Source organism: Limulus polyphemus, unplaced genomic scaffold (genome assembly GCF_000517525.1).
Source record: "Limulus polyphemus unplaced genomic scaffold, Limulus_polyphemus-2.1.2 Scaffold257, whole genome shotgun sequence".
In the NCBI taxonomy this organism is placed as follows: Eukaryota; Metazoa; Arthropoda; class Merostomata; order Xiphosura; family Limulidae; genus Limulus; species Limulus polyphemus.
In genome coordinates this window covers 204,900-221,699 of record NW_013665867.1, presented here as the reverse complement: position 1 = coordinate 221,699, position 16,800 = coordinate 204,900, and the positions used below count along the sequence as shown (strand labels likewise).

Here is a 16,800-nt window from a genome sequence, read left to right as displayed (position 1 = left end):
CCTTATCCACCTGGCCATGCCGGGCCTGTGCCGTAGTCAGGGGGAAAAAACAAAATCGGTATTAGTAGTGCCTTAGTAAGCCGAGAAAACTAGAAAAAACATTTTTCTCTGAAATTTCGGGTGTGGGAGTGGGGAGGTGTAATTCCCGGTTGTCCACGTCTATGGGTTCATGTTAACAAGTCATAACGTATTAAAGAATACAAACATTTTCCTACATGAATTAAGATTGTATATTATAAAAATCACAGAAAAAATCAATTTCCGAAAATTATTTCACTGTGATCAAAAGTGAGTAGATAAGTAACTCCAGATCAAACAGTTGAGCACTGTTATGTAGCCCCGACCAATCACAGAACAACACATTATCCGAAGTGTTTTAAACTAACCATCAGGTATTGCAGACCAATCACAGAACAACACATTATCCGAAGTGTTTTAAACTAACGATCGGGTATTGCAGACCAATCACAGAACAACACATTATCCAGTGTTTTAAACTAACGATCGGGTATTGCAAACCAATCACAGAACAACACGTTATCCGAAGTGTTTTAAACTAACGATCGGGTATTGCAGACCAATCACAGAACATATTATCCGAAGTGTTATAAACTAATGACAATCACAGAACAACACATCTGAAGTATTGTAAACTAGAGATCAAGTATTCTCTAAAGAATGGTGAATAATCCTATAATTAATCGAAGTGCAAAAAACATTCAGAACAATTCAAAGCGATCTCGACAAAAAAATCCAACATTAAAACTCGCAAAAAATCTCAAGACTTCAGAATACAAACACACAGGAATCACTATATGAAGTATTGCTAAACGTTAAAAAATCCAAAACACACTAAAATGCATACTTCTACAACTCTGGACAAAACACGAAAGGTTGCTTATGAGAACAATTTCTATGTTAAAAGAAAATAAATAAATAAAATCTAAAAAATGCCATTCTGCGCGGCGATTCAAACGATGTCGAATGAAAACTAAATAATTCAGAATGTCCCCATGCAAGAACCTATGTTCTCATATTAAAAATTCTCTACTTGTATATCAGGTATTAATAGCACAGATGTTTCTTGTCTTTCCAAATATCAAATTCATAACAAGTCACAACACAAATTACGTAAAAAAACAACATAGAGCCCGGCATCTAACTGTAAAAATTACGCTTAGTCGCTATTAGCGAGATTGTATCGGTTCAGATTAACGATAACATCATAGATATTATGGCCAACAATAAATCATTCTAGCAACTATTTCTCAAGTTCATCCAGTTTCTTCAGAAGTGGATTACTTTATGGAAACATACGTATGTACGTATACCAATCTATGTATCATCAAAACTACTGAATTTAACCGTAGATTTCATGTGTTATGTAAAGCTTGTCTGGATTATACGTATATATGTAAAACATACAACTCTTCAAGAATTAAAAAACGAAAGAAGCACTACCTGAAATACACGTGTGCAGACAGACAGACAAACACACATACATACATATATATATAATGCTTAAATCCTTTGAGTACCACAGAACATCTTGAAATTCAAATAATTCATTAATATATATATATATATATATATATATACTGATTTTTGGAATGTTTGCACTGATAATTTATTCTCGGTATCACGAGTGTTAAACATGTGGAGCACAGAATCAATGTTTACACCCGTTTTTAACTCTCCATTCAATATCAAGTGGCTCTAACGAGGTTTTAGTGCGTGACATTCATTCAGCAGCTATATACAGTCTATAAGACAAACTTCAAGTACTTGAGCTCTAAACACAGGACGGAGTTTAAAAAGCCACGTCCAATCAAGGTAAGGTCGTGAACTAGGCCGATAATTTACAGAAACCGAACTATACTTTATGAAATATATAAGCTTAGCTCATTCCAACAACACGATAGTTTTCAGAACATCGTGAAACACCTTGACGCTTCTCTCTTTTTTTTTCTTCAGTTTTTTTTTTTTGTCGCGCGCGCACGCGAAAACACTTATTGGTTTTTCCAATCTGCTGAAGAATTCGTCCAGTCACCTTATGTAGCAGTGACGTGGCAATTAAACAGATAAACAGCATTTTATAAACAAGTATCGGGTGACAATTAAGATAAACACACATACTAATATCATAACAATTGATGTCTGTCATACACAATATATATATATACTCGTATGTATTATCTGAACAACGACATTCTTCATATACCTGAATAAAATATTACAATCCAGATAAAACAGAAAAAAACATTTTATCGCAACCCTGTGGTATTTCTCGTGTAATTCAAAGGAAATTATGGGAATTTTAAAAGCTTTTGTTTTATTTTTACTATTGTAACGATGAATATTAAAGTTTTCCGAGGCGTAGAGCTTCTCAATGATCCAAGGAATGTTTAGTTAGTTTTGAAAATTATTAAGTTCTTTCTCTCTCTCCATTTTCTATTTCTATTTTTGAAATGAGTAAACTGCTTATAGAATTTTTTCACGGTCTTTAAATTGTTTGCCACCTATATTCATGTATACATAAAATATAGAGGAAAATGGCATGCAACATATAAATTTGTTAATTCAAATCAGTTATTCAACTACAGCAACAAAAACTGAATGTTCCAATGTGTTCACAGTAGGATCATGCTGGTAATTCGTTTTACATGTCTTACGCTTTAATTGCTACGTGGAATGCAGAGTATGGATCCGTAATCACCTTTAATATTCATTACAGAACTTTAGATGCTTCGCTGAGGCACGTTTCCACGTGAGCGTGTAGGTATGAAGGAACAAGAAGAAACTTGGAAGGTAACAAACACTGGTAAATATTGCGTGCAGACAGGTTGTAAGACTGGGTGTGATGAAAGAAACCCCGTGGCCTCGTGGATAAATAGGCTGAATAATAATATATAAAAAAAAGTCTCAAAGTGCTGCACACACAAAAGTAAACGAAGAAGTTACCACCGAGAAAAGTTCTGGTTCCATGGATTTCCACATACTCTTATCATTCAATTTTTGTTACTGCAATCGTTTTAACAGAACAAATTCGCAGTGCAAAGTGAAAACAAGACTAACTTTCTTGTCCGATTTACAAAGGAGAGTGAGGTAAGAATGAAAAATAACATTCCCCAAAGAAAGTTTAATTCTCATCAATAAAATGTCAAGAGAGTTTCAACTAGCTTCAAGCATAGATGGATAACCCATGGACGCCAATCATCTCCACGTGCATCTCGTGCTAAGAAAGTGCATCCAGTTTTGAGATACAGCTCACGTCTGGTCCACTCGACAATCGCGCTTAGATTAGTGTTGCTTGAACACTTCTGCGCAGTGATATAGTGCGGCAATGAAAAGGCGGGTGTTCAGAAGCACTTAATCCTCTTCGCATACTAGCACAAACTCTTGGACATGTTGCACGATGTGAACTGAAACCAAATGTTCTCATCAAGACGAATCTTTAAGAAATTCCAACGTGTGTGGGACCCACAAGTAATGGATTGCCTAAGTAATCAAATGTATACAGTTGAAGTATGATGAAAAAGGGCAGTCTATATATCACCAGAAGTGTGTGTGTGTGTAGGGGTTAAACTCTTCTAGTGACAGATTTTCGATTACAGACGGATTGAGAATACAATTAACGTCAACAGACAAAGCCTTTAATGGAAATTTACAAAGTGATACACATGGTAGATATATCTCAAAAACTTCCAATATTTTGTAAGACTTGGTTTAAAAAGGCTAAACTCGGTGAATTAAATATACCTCGTATATTAATATTGGAAAAATATTTAACGTTTATTTCCTAATGAAACCTAATTTTAAGCTATACTTGAGACCATTACTTGTATTTTTATTAAAACTGGATCAACGCCTACAAAGACATTTCTGTTACTGCATTTAAGGAGAAAATATCCTGTGAACTATGTCCTTGAATACTTTCCATGTCTTTCTAAAGAATAATATTAATCCAGTTGTTGATAACAAGATGCTCCATTTCGAAATTTTGTAATGAATTTTTTCTTTTTACTAACAAGACCGGTTGATTACGAGGTAATGTAAGATTTCAGAGAATAAAGTTCAGTAGAGGGCGCTGATGACAGTAAAAAGTAATAATTATCTGGGTTATTTTATTAAGTTTACATCCTAAAAAAACTGCACATATTTTGTTTGAAATCTCAAATAATATTTGAAACTAATAAAGAACATTGAATTAACATTCATTATTTCAAAGTTGTAACAGAAAACTTTTAAAAATGAACAACTAGAAAATTCCTAAATTTTTTTCATATGTAGGGTTATAAAGTTAATACTATTGTAACTTACTAAACTACAACAAAAATACGAAATAATATAAACAAAGTACAACGTAAAAAATACTTCTGACAATGTAACAATAACATGATTTCTTAAAATGTCACCAGGGAACAGTGGCTTGCATATACAAGCATAACATGATACATACCTTACTGTTTTGCCTCCAACCCACTCCCCCACCCCAATTGAAAAAATTAAAATTTTCTGTAACGAATCTCGATATCCTTTCCATTTATATATACAACGAAGTTCTGTAATTTCAGTACATTTTTAAGCGTTATAAATCTAAGCATAATTTTTCGTGTCTTATGATTACTTTATTGGTGTAGACTGAATTTTCAAAACAGATGACTTTAAAACGTTATTACCACGCGCACCACGTGCACATTTGATAACGGTTTAATAGGCAGATGAGCGGATTTAAATACGATTTGGAGAATCAGAGACGTTCTAATGTGGGACTAGTCGAACAGTTAAAACCAATGTGAAATGTTAAGTAAATTTCAATTTTAAAATTCAAAGCAGTTTTATTTTTCATATACTGTATAAACTAAAGCTTTTGAGTCGAAATGTGAGTTCGAACATACATCTATAAATTGTTGACTGTTGGGTTTCTATCTGCTGTGTCAATGGGGAAAAAAATAAAGTTTACCTCTACATAACATATAGACAACCACTTGAACTGAATCACAAGAATTGTGGTATAAATCAGCTGACATCTGTCAGAAAGATAGGGGGAAAAATCAGTAACCACGACGCTCTTCAGATGCCACTAATTCAACTATCATTTACAGTTACAAATAAAACGATGTATTACTTTTAGCCAGCAAAGAAGAACGAGTGAATTCGTGGCGTTTAGGAAATAAAGATAATAATTAATTAAATAAATGTAAATAATTCAAATTAAACCAATAACACCTATGGGCAACAACGTTATCAAGACAAATAACACTTTCACCCGTTTATTAAAAGGTTTATCGTCAAGTTACCGTTATTGTCTTATTTACTAGGCTTCGTTTTTCCCTTCATGAAAATACCACAACAACTTGATAGAAGCTTAATGTAAGTTTTAAGTAATTAATTGCCCCCTACTCCAATACCAGTTCAATTAGCCAATGTATAGCCGATTAATACATAATCGTATCGATATGAAAGCGAGTTTTGTGTTCTTGAGGAAATATTAATATAGTTCTTAGTCTGTACAGTTGAAAATAACTCGTTTATAACAAGGGGTAATTTGGTTACATACCAGTAAAAATATACGACGTACTTGAATAAACTGTTATGGAAGAATATGATTGTCAAAAAAAAAACTTTCTCTTGTGAGATAGTCATTGTGTATTATCTAACGTATAAGGAGATGCCAATAAACACTTTCTATTGTGAGATAGTCATTGTGTGTTATCTAACGTATAAGATGATGCCAATAAACATTTTCTCTTGTGAGATAGCTATTGTATGTTATTTAAAGTATAAGGAGATGCCAATAAACATTTTCTCTTGTGAGATAGTCATTGTGTATTATCTAAAGTATAAGGCGATGCCAATAAACACTTTCTCTTGTGAGATAGCTATTGTATGTTATCTAACGTATAAAGTGATGCCAATAAATACTTTCTCCTATAAAGTATTGTTACTGTATATCACTTAAGTTATAATGAGATGCCAAGGAATGCATTCACCTGTAAGATATTGGTATCGTCTTACTTTAGGGTGATACCAAGGAGTTTTTTTTCCCCTGTACGAGTCTATATGTGTGACATTGAACGCAGTCACTCGCGTTTAAGGGACGAGATCGCTCCCACACCCCATTGCGCTCGTAAAGTTTCAGTTGTTGGTAGAGTTTATATTCGTTTTCTCAATGTCGTACAAAAGCAGAACAATAAATATTGCATCCGCCATTTTTGGCCATCCAGGTGCTTTTTGTCGCAAAACATTCTTAAGACAATCAGCCAGTTACACGCATTACTATTAAGACGTCATATGGTGAAGTTAATGTTATATCGTGGACACTTGATAGGAATATGACTAACGATGAAATACAAGCTATTAAATAAACAAAAGCGATCGCAGCGCCACTCACATGTACTGCACTAGCGGTTAAACAGCGAACTACACAACATTCCTATCAATACACATTTCATTTCGTTCTACATTTATCAATTTGTCCCAACAGTTAAAATGACATTACGTTAATACAATTGCATTGATAAAACTTCAATATTTTAATGGAGGTACAGACGACAGCAATCACTCTCACAAGCTCTTGTACCTCTCAGTCTCGGAGATTTTTACAAACATTAGAGTATGTGGACGCATGCCTAGATAGCTAGATGCCTAAGTATATCCAACTCTTACGAATTTGTGGTTTTACGTAATGAATATTCGCTATAAAGTCTCAAATAACACGTTCACAGGAACAGCACGATCAACACTAAACGCTGTGCATCAGCACTGCATGTATTAAGTGATTATTATAAAATTTGGTTTGGAACAACTGGTTAGAGGTAGTGTTTTTAACTTGCCAGTCATAAAGTATTTAAACAAAACAAAACAAAAAAGAAGAAGAAAAAAAAAACAGAGCAAAAAGCATTTACGCTGGTAGACCTGATGATTCAAGATTAATCCTTGGATAATATTCACAAAATTAGATGAACATTGTGACAGTTTATGAACGTTGTTATTGACTACAAACGGCTAGGTATCAGATTTTGTAAAAAATAGGGAGTTCTACTTAATTCCCGCCACTTCTCATTCCACACTTTTGTTCATTGGAATTTTCATAAATACAAACGTATACATCTTATCTTCCCTCAAATAACAAAGGTACATAGCAATAACCAACAGCCTTACGGTGTCATCAGCTACACATTACACGGTTATTATTTTTTTTATTTGTACAGTATGTTACGTGCAGATATTCGGGGATTTTTGCAAAATTCACTCGTAGTTGTAAGAATACATCAAAAATTTTCATGCAAGCACAAAGATGAAATAAGCACTTAATTGAAAATAGTCATAACAACCTGTATACTTCTCCCTCTACAACTGGACACAAAGTTCGTGGGGCAAAACAACAACAAGAAAAACTATATCAAACCTATCCAATTCAGTCCTAGAACTGAGGAAACCTCATTTCGTGAAGGAAAAAAAAAAGAGAAAAAAAAGAACCAGTACAGAACCTATACAGTTCAGTCCTCGAACTAAGGAAACCTCAACTTCGTGAAGGAAAAAAAAAAATTATAGAACCTATACAGTTCAGTCCTCAAACGGAGGAAACCTCAACTTCGTGAAGGAAAAAATATATATATATTATAGAACCTATACAGTTCAGTCCTCGAACGGAGGAAACCTCAACTTCGTGAAGGAAAAACATTATAGAACCTATACAGTTCAATCCTAGAACGGAGGAAACCTCAACTTCGTGAAGGAAAAAAAAGAAAAAAAGAACCAGTATAGAACCTATACAGTTCAGTCCTCGAACGGAGGAAACTTCAACTTCGTGAAGGAAAAAAAGAAAAAAGAACCAGTATAGAACCTATACAGTTTAGTGCTCGAATTGAAAGGAAACTGCGTTTCCGTTCTTAAAATAAATATAAATTTCGTTCCCCTTGTTTATAAAATCAGCTGCATTGGGGGAAGGGGGGGGGGGTCAAAATGAGACTTCAATGACTGCCTTGGCCTTAATAGACACGTGCGTACATCTACTGTAATACTGATTCTCCCTGTAACTATGTTATCTCCATCAGCTAATAAAGTTGGTTTTCAGTTAGCGTTTGCTCTTAATGATTGTTCTATGCAAAGTTATTGTTAGACGTTAATTTTGATTTCATAAGTGACTGATCAATGAAGTAATTAAATTCACGATACATCTATTTTAGGGTACCAGTACTTTTTCATTATATATTTATGGATTTCCCTTGTTAAGTAGATACAAGTTGAGGCTGATTAAGAGATCCCATTCCAAAGCCATTATTTCACGCCCGCGAACTGTTCACCTATTAAATAGGTTCTATTTCAATACTTCAAAAAAAAAAAAAATTACTGTATTGGAACTGCATTTTGAACTAATTTTGAGTAGTTTCTTCCAAATACTCAATAGGATTATATAGAACCAAAACTTGTATAAACGCAAAACTAACAACAAAACGACTAAGATAACTAAACATACGTAACATAACGGATAAACCTGAAAACTCAAACCGAAATTATAATTACACACTGAACAAACAGTGCTACTACATGCAAGCAACCCACAGACTTACCATGTTTTCACACTTTCTATCCTCAGTAGAGGTCGTATGTCACGTGTTTAGTATGTTTCACACAGAAGGAACCGCCAGCTACAGCTGTGTTGACTTAAACCGTCCGACCAAGCGACGTGCGTCTACAGCTAGGCAGTTTGGATGCCAAGTTAGTAAGAAAAGCTGATACCACCCACATACGGAACTGACATCTTAGATTTTCGAAAAATATATATATGTGGTTACCAGAAGACAGTAACAGAACTTGATAGTTTCAGTTACGTGCCGAATTTTCTAAGAACCACACGAAAAATTGGTTTATCAACCTCGTCACACGAGAACATGTAGTCATCATCGGATAACGTGCGGTTCTTATTTCAGTTTGACGTCAGCCTGAATGAAGTCCTTTCACATACACTGTACATGTACAGAAGCTACAGGTGAAAACATCGGCGAGCAAACTTTGAAGCGTTTACGAAAACATTAGCAATAGTTAGTGACTAATCTACAAACACTTGCGCAACCAGTGTCATTTACTTTTCAACGATAGTGAAATCTCATCAATTCTAGCAGACCACAGACAGATATGATTAGTTTCTTTTGTCAGATCATTCCCTCGTCTGAAGAGAGCAGGAAATACACACGTTACATTTTTGTTCAGATTCGCCGGCAAACGGGTATGAAAGTACACCAAAAATGTGGTGTGACGGGCGAAAAAAACCGACGTTGCGCCACAACTGAGGTTCTAACAAGCAGCAGAAACACTCGGAAGTGTCTTTCCGTGCTGACAGCTTGGCTGGAGAGAGTTTCAGACTGGAGACTACCACTCAGAATAGTTGTCTCTACTCGGTATTCCACCTGTTCTGGTGCTGCCCTCTATGACTAGTGCTGTCATCTTTCGGGAAGATGTACAAGTAGGAACAAATGCGACAGGTGGTAGTGTTGTTGCACGTCCGTATATACCTACACGCTATGCACACACATCGGTATTATTTTTCTAGCACTCAAAGAAAACGTTACGAAAAATAATTGGAGCCAGAAAACGGATACCAATTATAATATGTACTCTTCCTCAATACGTATTCATGTACTCGAGACCATAGTATGTGTCCACTTTTAAGCAATTAAGTCCACATACGAAGGAATATACACATATTCACATACCTTCTAAGACCAACTTCAACAGTGATTACATAATAAAAAAGTTCGATAATCACGTAGATTCTATGTTGGGCACTAATAATTATGATTTTATGTGTGGCACTAATAATTATGATTTTATGTGAGGCATTAATAATTAATTTATTTACTCTCAGACCTGTTTCAGTAAATGTAATGTTTTCCCACCTCCCCCAATCGAAAGACGAGTATTATGACCGTCCATATGTGTTCGAGCTCAGACAGGAATTTGATTAGAGTGGTGGACAAAATTACTCAACTGTATTGCAGCTGTGAGTTACATTCAAGGTCACTGGGATGTCAACAGCTGTCTCTGCAGTTTTGAAGAGATCTAAAATGATAAAACAATTATTCATTATGCTATGAAATACAACGGGTTGCGAGTATGGGGAAACCAGTGATATAACGACTTATGTTCAGTTTTGTTCATATTTACACATTCATTTATTTCGTATAGTCTAGAAAAACCCACAGACACAGAGTAATTACAGTGCTTTAATACAGAGTACTGCTTGTAAATATAACTTACACTGATTGTTTCAGTACAGAGTATTGCTTGTAAATATAACTTACACTGATTGTTTCAGTACAGAGTATTGCTTGTAAATATAACCTGCACTAATTGGTCGTTTCAGCACAGAGTACTGCTTGTAAATATAACCTGTACCGATTGATTGTTTCAGTACAGAGTACTGCTTATAAATATAACTTGCACTGATTGATTGTTTCAGTACAGAGTATTGCTTATAAATATAACTTGCACTGATTGATTGTTTCAGTACAGAGTATTGCTTATAAATATAACTTGCACTGATTGATTGTTTCAGTACAGAATACTGCTTGTAAATATAACCTGTACCGATTTTTCAGTACAGAACACTGCTTGTAAATATAACATGTACCGATTGTTTCAGTACAGAGCACTGCTTGTAAATATAACATGTACCGATTGTTTCAGTACAGAGCACTGCTTGTAAATATAACATGTACCGATTGTTTCAGTACAGAGCACTGCTTGTAAATATAACATGTACCGATTGTTTCAGTACAGAGTACTGCTTGTAAATATAACTTGCACTGGTTGATTGTTTCAGTACAGAGTATTTCTTTTATATACATCCAGTTTTTGTTGTTTAATATTGATAATTACTTGTACTGATCATTTATATTGTTTCGTAAATACACTTAATCATTAAACAAGTTTGACGCGTTTTGTACAAATAAAATAGATAACTCACTATAAAAGAGCTTCATATCAGTGCACCGAATTGTCGTCTCTTCGCAATTCACAACGCAAGATGATCATTAAAAACGTCTATTTCAGCTATTCTTTCTTCTCCATTTAACGGTTATTTGAGTCAGTGCTCTGTTTCTTTTTTCGTTGTTGAAACTATATAAAAACTTTTTACCTACTTAAAAAAATTATCGTTTGTAACGAAAATAAAATCCACTTTTATTCATTTAGGGAGGATGAATTAGGCTGTTTGAATATTGTGATGGCTCACAAGCCATAGCTTTAAACTGCAGTTCTTTTTAACAGTGAAACAGATAACAAACATTACTATTAATCACTACCATACCACAAATTCTGATAAAGCCCTCCCCCCAGTTTGTTTCAGCATCTTACTAATACGTATAAAAATTAGTTTGCGTGATTCTTCCTGCTAAACTAGTAAAATTGTGATGATGTATTAAAAGTTCCCACGTTAGAAAAGGAGATGACCCTGGCCTAAATAATAAGAGGCAAGGCATAATGACTGTTTTGAAAAAACCAGTAACTGAGAAATGTAGGGTTAGAGCACTACAGTACAAGGTACAAACAAGTTTATTCCATTCAAATGTCGAGAGTTAACTATGTCTACACGCCAGAGGCTGAATAACGAGAAACAGGTAGTCCCTAAATATGAAAGTGCGAACGGTTCCAGCTTTCACTCTTAGTAGTACTTTGTTTTTCGTTAATCGCACCACAGATCGATGTGTTTGTTACTCGTAATAATCTTAAACCAGATCGCCTGACCCCAAATTGAATATCGCTTCCAATGTCGTATATTCCTTACTAATGAAACTTTTGAGTGTAAGCTTGCCAAAGACGTATTTTAATACCAAAAATAATCACAAAATCCACGGGTTAAACTTCAATAACCAAACCGGTTTTATTCATCATCCACAAATAATCATAAATTAATATCTTTATTAATATCCTATTGAACTAAACACTTGTGGTTAAAAAAAAACCTTGGCGTGTAATAACAGATGTAAGTAAGACGCCATTTTGTCTACTGATGTTCTTCAAACGTAATATTAATGTATGAATACCATACATAACTATCAGTAACATGTCTCAACATGTTATTCACTTCACTAACTGGTGAACGTGTGAATGATCATGCTTTATGAGCAAAAATATTGCCAGTGGTAATGTACCTCAGCATGGTCCTCTCAATTTACTTGTAGAAATAAATACGACTCTTTATTAACTGTTCTCAAAATATGACTAATTTCTTTCTCCAACTCAAATACACTTGATCAGATTAAGTTTAGAGTATACATGAATAATAAAAGCAGCGAAGGCCCAATCCTCGTAAATTTAAGTCTACCAGTATGTGCTAATAGCTTAATATGATTTGAACGTTTCTTTTGCAAGGTCTCACAAAATAACATAGTAATATGTAATTCATACATGATATTATAAACAAGGTTTTTTTTTATATTTGCAAACCTCGTGCTACGTTGACGTACTTGCTAATAAGTTAGTACAACATTACAGAAACGGAACAACTACTCCAGTTTACCAGTTATTCTTAATACTGTGTGTGTGTGTAATGGCAAAGTTAGCTATTTTTCTAAACAACCTGAACACTTTCTCGAAACGATACAACACTATTTTACTTGAAAAGCATTTTTTTTTCAATCAATATGGAAAAATGAAAAACAAAAGGCGATATTAGCTTAGCTACAGCCATATTAACCAAAACAGTTTCTTCGTAATAGACGAATGTTCTGTTGCATGTTTTTTGTAATGAAATCCCATTTGTATTGGCTGAAGGAAAAATTATTTTTAGTCCTAATAATAATGCTAGGACTAAAATTATTAATATTCATTGTAATGAATCGTAAGCTAACATCGATTTGTGTTTTCCATTATTACAGGTTCTTGAAGTCTTGTGAGATCGATATGGACAACTTTTCAAACGGCAAGTTAATGTTGTATATTTACTTTTGTAAGCCCCAATAAATGTTTCAATACCTTATAATTAATATTGGGGTTCATTGGACTGCCTATATCTACTATCGTCTTGTTCCTGTAGCAGGTATCTCCGGGAGCACAATAATTGCTCGAATTTAAAGAAATATATTTCCTTCCAATTTCTTGATTAACAGTCTTGTCAGAATTGTCTTTGGGTCAAATAAAAGAGGTTTATATGTTACAAAGTTGAAAAGGTTTAATTAACAGTGGTATTATAACCAAAATGAAAAACAAAAATCAATAAGTGGATATTTGGATTCATTTCTCAATTCATTTAGCTGAAATGCAATGTAATTATTTTCCTTAACAATATAGCACTAAATATGGAAAGGGGGTGCTACTCGAGGAAAAACAAGGCCTCCTAGTGATAAAAAAGCATAATAAAAAGTTTCTAACTTTGATTGGTAATACTATATTACCCAAAGCAGTGATAATAAATTCTGATGCACGATAAAATCCATTGTTAGATGGGCAACAAAGCATTGTTACTACCTTGACTATATATATATATATATACGTTCGTATTTCATAGAATAACACACTAGATTATATCCATACTTGTCTTAACAGCAACTTTCCCAGGGTTTGTGGGATAACAAAGTGCAGTTTTATTGCCTTGTTTCTACCACCAAATCCATGTTGACTTAGGTAACCGAATGTAACATTACTCCTTCCAAGTTACGTCGTTTCTAGAAAGGCTTCTTCACACGTTATACTAATACAGCAAAATTACAACTTTGGTTCCTGAACAACATCTCATTAAACGGTTTGAATGAACCACACAGCAAGTGCTTGTTTCTGTTAGCACCTTTTTTTGATGAACCGCCTGCTATTGTAGCTTTTTTTTTCTTTCCAAAATCACTCCTGTGCTGGTAACACAATATACAGCTGTCTCCCAGTACCAGATGCTTAGTTACTCATAACGTACAAACAGTAGTATCTATCTGCAAATACACAGAGTTTATCACCAACATGTATGGATTTACCTTGATAATAAAAACTGGGCCAGTTGTTTATGGCATTGAAATCATGAACGAAACTGTGAAGCAACTAAATCGGTTCATTTTGTCATCACCTGGAATATACCAGAGTCGAGTAGTGAGTGATCTTTTAAATAAGGCACTGAAATAGCGACCAACATAGGAAACGACTATAGATAATATGCAAGAAAATTTATAATTTACTTTGCGGAAGAAAAACAACTTCCACAGTAACCATTTTCTCGCCAAAACCCATTAACTTATAAAGGTCAACTTTCATGTTATAATCTTCCGTTACTTAATTAAAGATAGTAAGATAAGAAATCCTCTGTGATGTTGGATCCATTTCAAGATTTGCATGAGCTTCAAAATGCGCCCCGTTTTTTTTTGTTTTTTTTTTGCCCACGAAATCATACCCTCAGCGGTACCGCGTGTGTACAGTCCGCCCAACAAGATACAGTAGGCGTTTTGACGGATGTACTTACACATGCCCTTACGCTGAAAGGTCGTTCCAGAACCTTGAATCATAGATTAACAGCACAAACTATTTAAATCTTAAAGGTCAACCACTAACCGTGACATTACACTCCTCACACTTAAGCTACAATGCTTACAATATTTTCCTCAATACAATACATTGGCCCTAAATGGCTCCCATGAAAATTAACTTTCTTTAAATGTTTACCATTAGTTGAAACAAAAACGTGCCGTCATCAATACCTCACGAACGATGTGTTTTAGAAAGGTATCGCCCACAATGCACACTTAACAAAAGAGTATCACACCTCATGATAATGTTAGACAAAGCCCTCCATACATTCTTTTTTTTTTAATTGAGGTGTGTATGGTATGCCAAAAATAAATGTCAAGATATATTACTCATAGTTTGGGTATTACGAGATGATGCCCTGACACTTCTTCTACGATGTCAATTTCAGCGACTTAACCAATAGCGACTTTGGAAGGAGGGGGGGGGGCAGGCAGTTGGGACAACTTGTAATTACGTCCCTTGGTTAACTTAAAGGCAATATATTTTCATGGCAAGTTAGAAAACAGAGTAAATCAATACTTAATGTCTTTGATTGGTTTGTTCTTAATTATGCATAAAGCTACACAAAGGCTATCTGTGCTCTGCCCACCACGGTATCGAAACCCGGTTTTTAGCGTTGTAAGTCAGCAGACATATCGCTGTGCCACTGGGGGGCATCTTTGATTGGTATCTAGTTATGGAAAAGTATTATCCAGTGATTCGAGTCCCTGCTGCTTATATACTTATTTTTATCATTCTAATATAAATCGTACCAGAATTAAAGAAATCACGTATACTCTGAAATTTGAATGCCTTGGATCGTGCTTTGTAACTAGAACGAGCCTTAACGTTGAAGATCTCACTTATACACTGACGAAATATCAAAATCGTGATTGTCAGTGCGTTTGAAACCCTGCTACATACAAAGTTTCACGGTGGTTCGTCCGAGTACGATATGTATTGTCAAAGTTAACAAATACTAAATCGTTCTTCTTCTTTTAATTAAACTTGTGTACAAAAATAATATTGAAAGGGCTCTTCAAAAACTGAACTCCCCTTCCCAAACCGTCAAACCAACAATCCACTAACACGTATACAAATTTATGTGGCTTACGAACCATCGAGATTCGATCACTGACCGAAAAAATAACCATTTCGTGATATGAAGTTGTCAAAAATATTAAGGGCTCAAATGAAACGTTACTTCGCTGTTTGTGCAATTTATGTTACTCAAACTGCGAAACGAAAGGTACCAAATAAACAAAGAACGAAACGGGGAAAAAAGTTGAGACAACTTAAGTCTTTGTGTAAAACGATATAAACAAATAGCAATTTAAGCACAACCAATTCGCACAAACACCGAAATGGATCTTCGATAATTTTGACATACTCAAATCGTAAAACATTTTTTTTTCAGCCAATGACACCAAATCCTGGTATTGAGCGTAGTATACATACTCGGAGTTGGTCTCACATTTTAACTTCAAAAATTATGTTTTTCCGTATAAAGTAGTATTACTGTACTACTGTTTTTCCGTATAAAGTAGTATTACTGTACTACTGTTTTTCCGTATAAAGTAGTATCATTGTATAACTGTTTTTCTGTATAAAGTAGTACTACTGTATTACTGTTTTTCCGTATAAAGTAGTATTACTGTATTACCGTTTTTCCGTATAAAGTAGTACTACTGTCTTACCGTTTTTCCATATAAAGTAGTATTACTGTATTACCGTTTTTCCGTATAAAGTAGTATTACTGTATTACTGTCTTTCCGTATAAAGTAGTACTACTGTATTACTGTTTTTCCGTATAAAGTAGTATTACTGTCTTACTGTTTTTCCGTATAAAGTAGTATTACTGTCTTTACTTTTTCCGTATAAAGTAGTATCACTGTATTACTGTTTTTCTGTATAAAGTAGTATCACTGTATTACTGTTTTTCCGTATAAAGTAGTATCACTGTATTACCGTTTTTCCGTATAAAGTAGTACTACTGTATTACTGTTTTTCCGTATAAAGTAGTATTACTGTATTACCGTTTTTCTGTATAAAGTAGTACTGTCTTACTGTTTTTCCGTATAAAGTAGTATTACTGTCTTACTGTTTTTCCGTATAAAGTAGTATTACTGTATTACCGTTTTTCTGTATAAAGTAGTACTGTCTTACTGTTTTTCCGTATAAAGTAGTATTACTGTCTTACTGTTTTTCCGTATAAAGTAGTACTACTGTATTACTGTTTTTCTGTATAAAGTAGTACTGTCTTACTGTTTTTCCGTATAAAGTAGTATTACTGTATTACTGTTTTTCTGT

The 16,800-nt window shown here is 34.3% G+C and overlaps 1 protein-coding gene across 3 annotated transcripts in view; it reads right to left on the bottom strand.

The window, feature by feature from the left end:
* The window catches only part of LOC106478874 (plexin-A2-like), a 231,546-nt gene that overhangs the window by 98,760 nt on the left and 115,986 nt on the right, over positions 1 to 16,800 (bottom strand). Inside the window, exon 1 of one of the 3 annotated variants that reach the window (XM_013939449.2) lies at positions 8,577 to 9,332. The exons of the other annotated variants lie outside the window; for them this stretch is intronic. The gene's annotated coding sequence lies outside the window, so the exon portion shown is untranslated. Of the gene's footprint in view, positions 1 to 8,576; positions 9,333 to 16,800 lie in introns of those variants that run through there. 3 annotated transcript variants of the gene reach the window in all.